Raw genomic sequence first — 5,689 nt, forward strand, 5'->3', positions numbered from 1 at the left:
CACTCCCAAGCATCGCAGTTCTGTCCAAAAGCACCAGGAAACCCAAAAATGGGGCCTTGGACCCACAGGCAGGGGATGGAGGAGCCACACATGCTCAAGCTGCACCAAGGGAAATTTAGTTTGGATTTTAGGAAGAAAATTTTTTACAGAAAGGTGATAAAGCTCTGGAATGTTCTGCCCAAGGATGTGGTGGAGTCGCCATCCCTGGATGTGTTTAACAAAGCCTGGATGTGGCACTGGGTGCCAGGGTTGAGCTGAGATGTTGGGGCTGGGTTGGACTCGATGCCCTTAAAGGTCTTTTCCAACCTGGTGATTCTGTGATTCTGTGAATTTTGTGAATTCTGTAAATTCTGTGCTGCTGCAGAGCTCCCCAGAGGCACAGCCAAGGAGCTGCCTGGCTCGGGCAGATGAGTCAGCACAGGAAAGAGAGAAACAAAAACAAGCAGATGGAAGAAATGGAACTGACACATGAAACACACAGCAACTGAGCAGGACTCCAGGCCCCTAATTAGTGCCTGCAGGAAAATTAATGAGCAGCACTGCCAGTGCAGGTGTCCTGCCAAAAAAGCATTCCCCAGCCACGGGGAGCAGAGCAGGGACAGCCAGGGACAGGCAGCTGCAGGAATGAGAGTGACACAATTATCCTTTGTCTCCTTAAAAAGGAAAAAAGCCCACAAGATTCTCTTCTCAATTAGCAAAAAAAGGCATCTCATAGGCCCTGGGGGACTTCACCTCAAACTTAAGGATAACCAAATGGACAGAAGCCAGAAAGTCCCACCTGAGCAATTCACCAGAAAAAGAAGAGAACAAATAAACCAATGGCTTTTGTGAGGTGTTTTACCAGCAGCAAGAACCTCTTGCACCTGGCTTGTTTTTCCCTGTAAAGTTTTGATATTTTGCCTTTTATTAAAACTTTTTTGTTTCCAACACTACCACAGAAGCCATCCTGCTGATTTTATACCCCTTTTAAGGTAGCTGAGCTATCTTGGGTGTGAAATAAATCTCTAAGAGATTCCTATTTCAGGCCGCCCCTCTGGTCTGGGTCACAGCAGAAATTGTTCTGCTCCCAAGGGTGGTGACCTGTGAGTGCTCTGTGCAGCCCTGTGTGTGAAAAACGCCAATCGCTTGTTTTTAAAATTTTAAAAGTTTAATAGTAATAAAATGGTTATAAAATAGTAATATAACTAGAGTAATAAAAATTTGGACAATTAGGATTTAGGACAATATGAGACAATAGAAACAAAGAGTTATGGACAGTCTGGGTTATAATTGACATATAATAGAATCTAAGCTTCTTCCAAGGCTGCAGATCAAATCCCTCAGTGTCTGTAGAGCTTTCTGTTTTTCTGATTCCCACAAACCACTATATGTGAGATGGCAAGAAAAAAATCTTTTATGACTCCAACTTGGGCTTTAAGCGTTAATTAATGGACACCTTCCAAGTCAGGATAACGTTACAGTGACAATTCCCTGTCAGCAATCCCATCTGTACTAACTGATCTGGTGTTTAATGTAACAGCTTTGACCATAATGAGTTTAAATTATTGAAAAGAAATCTATAAAGCCTTTATTAATAATTAACAATGTCTTCCTGGTGTGTTATTTTAATGAAGCTCCATGACCTGTAAGATTAACAAGCAAGGGACCCAAGGGAAAAGGAAGGAGAATGGGTGATCAGATAGAAAGAAATTAAAAGCAGCTAAGAGTTAATTTCTTCTGCAGCTGCAGCAACAGGAGTTAGAACTGCAGGTTCGATAAATATAAATACAAATAAAAATATAAATATATAAATATAAAATATAAAAATAAATATGAAAATATAAATATAAATATAAATATAAATATAAATATAAATATAAATATAAATATACTTAGATAGTAAGTTTGGTTACACTTGTAATCAAATGTAAGTCACGCCCCCTGACTTGCCCCATGTAGTTCTTTACTGCAAATCTGAAATTTTTAGGCATGCTACCCCTCCAGAATTAGAATGCATCTTTCCTCAGTGTATTTTGTAATGTTTATATCCACTTCCAGACTGTTTACACTTCTGCCCTTCCAGGAATGAAATGAGATCACTTCATCAGCCTCACAATTTTTGTTCTGGTTTCACCTTGCAGTTTCCAAACTCTATTATTGAATTATTATTTAATTATTTTTTCGTGATGGCAGATGGCCCTGTGCCTTTGGATTCATGCATTAAATCACAGAATCTCAGAGTTGGGTGACATCACTGAGTCTGGAAGCCTTGGAAAACCAAATGTTGCTGGTGTGGCTTTCACTGCAAGCACAGAGATGAGTTATTAGTGATGAAAAGTCTTTCCAGCAGCCCCCAAATCCATTGCAGGACCCCAGGGTCTCCCCCATCTCAAAGCGTTGCCTGAGCCCGGTTTGTTCCCAGCTGGGACCTTCAGAGGTCACAGATTCAGCTCTGATTTGGGTTATTGGAATGTGGTTATGCCCTGGAAAATCCAGAAATGAGCAGGCTCAGATGAGGAGCAGCTCAGAGCTCTGGGAGAAGTGGCAGGAGATGGTTTTGGGGTGTGGGAGCAGCAATTTCCAATTGCGTGGGGATGGGAAGAGAGCAGTGCAAGAACCCAGAACTCAGCACATCCCTCTGTCTGTCCTGGACTGCCCAAACCCTGCCAGGGGGCTCAGAGACCCTGGCACAGAGCCCAAGACACCTGTGACTTTGATTATGGAAAAATTACCAACCTTAAATGAGGATCTGCGAGCCATGAAAGTCTAAGCAGAATAATAACTAGTTTATCACGGGGTGAAAAGTAGATTTTTTGGGGTTTTTAGAACGGGGGTTCAGGAGGCAAGATGGAGGAATCTGGGTGTGTCCAGCCTTTCTCCTTCTTCTTCTTGGCCTCCATCTTCTGCTGTGATGTTGGGACTTTGGGATTGGTTTAGAGTAGCAGCTCACTGTCTAACACAGGTGATAGGGATTGGGAAGTCATGGTAAATAATGTCCATGTAGTTTTAGTATAAAAGATAACACCAGAGTGCCTCTGTCTGACCTGAACAGACCTCAGCAGGCCAGAGAATGAATTTTACAGATCAGAAACAATAAACAACCTTGAGAATGAGAATAGAAGAGTTCTGACTCCTCCTTTGACTGCCAGGCTGGGAAAAGAGATTTTAGCCCATCTGGGGTCACTGTGAGCAGCAGAGATCCTGAGGGCAGAGCTGCTGCCAGGATCCTTCCCAAGCCCTTCCCAGGCAGGGTTGGAGCAGGGCAGCTCCAGAGGGAGTGCAGGGATCCAGGGCAGGTGTTTACACCCCTGCAGGGATGCTGGGTCAGCCTTTTCCCATGAGCTCTCCATTCCTTTGTTCACCCTCCCCATTCAGCAGGACTTTCCTGGGAGGTGTGTGCAGGATTTCCCTCCCCGCTTGCACTCTCACATCTTTCTCATTCCTGCCTTTCAAAGGCTTTGATTTACTGAGGTTCTGTTTCAGCTTGAGAAATCTCCTGCAGCAAAATCATCAGTGCTGGTGAGAGAAACACCTCAAACCAGTTCAGGATCAAACACAGATCCAAATTTATATTTTAGAGAAGAGGAAGCCTCCCCAGGAGCCAAGTGCTGACAGACGTGGCTGGAACCAGCTGTGGGTGAGGAAAACATCAAATAATTCTGTGTAATCTGTGTCTCACCTGGGATTGTGGATATTCAGGGCAGGGAAGCAGAGCCTTTCCCTGGGCTGGGGGCTGTGACAGAATTTCTGGGGCTGGTGGTGGAAAAGCTGCTTTCCTTGGGGAGCTGAGTTTTTATAGCTCATGCACCCCATCCCATTGCCCATCAGGATGCGCTTTTTCCTTGCCAGGCTTTTTCTCTAGATTAGCAAATGAAGAAAATCTATTTTCCCTTGTCCCAGGGAGAAAAATCAGTGCCATTCCCCATAAGGGGTGCAGGCTGTTCAGTGCATCCTGTACCTATTTCCTTGAGAACAGCCAAGCACAGAAATATTAATTTCATTTATTAATTTATTGAGTCTTACTTTATAACCAATTTCAAAATTTTTTTATAATTAATATTTTATTTATTAACTTATTACTTTCATTTATTTTTAGTTTTTTTAAACTTTTAAATTATAAATTAACACTTCTATGTGGTCAATGAGTTTGAGAACAACCAAGCAGAGAAATATTAATTTTATGAATTATTTTATTTTTATTTTACAATTAATTTTTTTATAATTACTCTCTATTAATTTATTACTTTTATTTATTTTAATTTTGTTTTAAACTATAAATTGAAGTTTCTATGTGGTCGGGGAATTTGAGAACAGCCAAGCCCAGAAATATTAATTTTATTTATTTTTATTTTATAATGAATTTTAAAATTTTATTTTTATAATTAATATTTATTAATTTATTGAGGGTTTTTAAAACGTTTAAATTATAAATTAAAGTTTCTTTAATTTCTTTAAATTATAAATTTAATTTTTATAAATTAAAGTGGTCAGTGAATTTAAGAGAGAACTGAGTCTCACAGCTAATATTTCTCATGAGAGCTGCAGAGAAGGGGGAAAGCAGAGTGAATTTCCTGCCAAGCCACCAGCAGTGCATCTGTGCCAGTGTGTGCTGCCCATACCAATGGCAGCCCTGAGCTGCTCATTAATTTGCTGATCACCCTGCAGCTCCCTGCAAAGCCCTGACCCTTCTGCAGCACCCAGACTGCAGAATCGGCCTTGCCCTCCTTCCCTGCTCCCACAGCAGCTGAAATGTGGGAAAGGAGGAGCTGGGGTGGAGGAAAGCACACCTGGGTAAAGACAGGGCATTCCTTTAGCTCTCCACAATTTTAGAGGAGAGGTTCTCCACAATTTTAGAGAGTTTTAACAAATAATTATTTGCTGTAATGATTATTGCTATATTTCCTTCTTTCCCTGCTCCCACAGCAGCTGAAATGTTGGAAAGGAGGAGCTGGGGTGGGGAAAGACAGACTTGGGTAAAAACAGAGCTTGGTAAAGGCAGGGCATTCCTTAAACTCTCCACAATTTTAGAGGAGAGGTTCTCCACAATTTTAGAGGGTTTTAACAAATAATTATTTGCTATAATGATTATTGCTGTGCTTCCCTCCTTCTCTGCTCCCACAGCAGCAGAAATGTGGGAAATGTGAGTTGGGGTGGGGAAAGACAGACCTGGGTAAAGACAGAGCTGGGTAAAGACAGAGCATTCCTTAAACTCTTCACAATTTTAGAGAAGAGGTTCTCCACAATTTTACAGGGTTTTAACAAATAATTATTTGCTATAATGATTATTACTATATTTCCTTCTTTCCCTGCTCCTACAGCAGCTGAAATGTGGGAAAGGAGGAGCTGGGGTGGGTAAAGACAGGGCATTCCTTAAACTCTCCACAATTTTAGAGAAGAGGTTCTCCACAATTTTACAGGGTTTTAACAAATAATTATTTGCTATAATGATCATTGCCGTGTTTCCCTCCTTCCCTGCTCCCCACAGCAGCTGAAATGAGGGAAAGGAGGAGCTGGAGTGGGGAAAGACAGAGCTGGGTAAAGACAGGGCATTCCTTTAGCTCTCCACAATTTTAGAGTTTTAACAAATAATTATTTGCTATAATAATTATTGCTATATTTCCTCCTTTCCCTGCTCCCACAGCAGCTGAAATGTGGGAAAGGAGGAGCTGGGGTGGGGAAAGCACACCTGGGTAAAGACAGGGCATTCCTT

This window comes from Zonotrichia albicollis, chromosome 23 (genome assembly GCF_047830755.1).
Source record: "Zonotrichia albicollis isolate bZonAlb1 chromosome 23, bZonAlb1.hap1, whole genome shotgun sequence".
Taxonomy (NCBI): domain Eukaryota; kingdom Metazoa; phylum Chordata; class Aves; order Passeriformes; family Passerellidae; genus Zonotrichia; species Zonotrichia albicollis.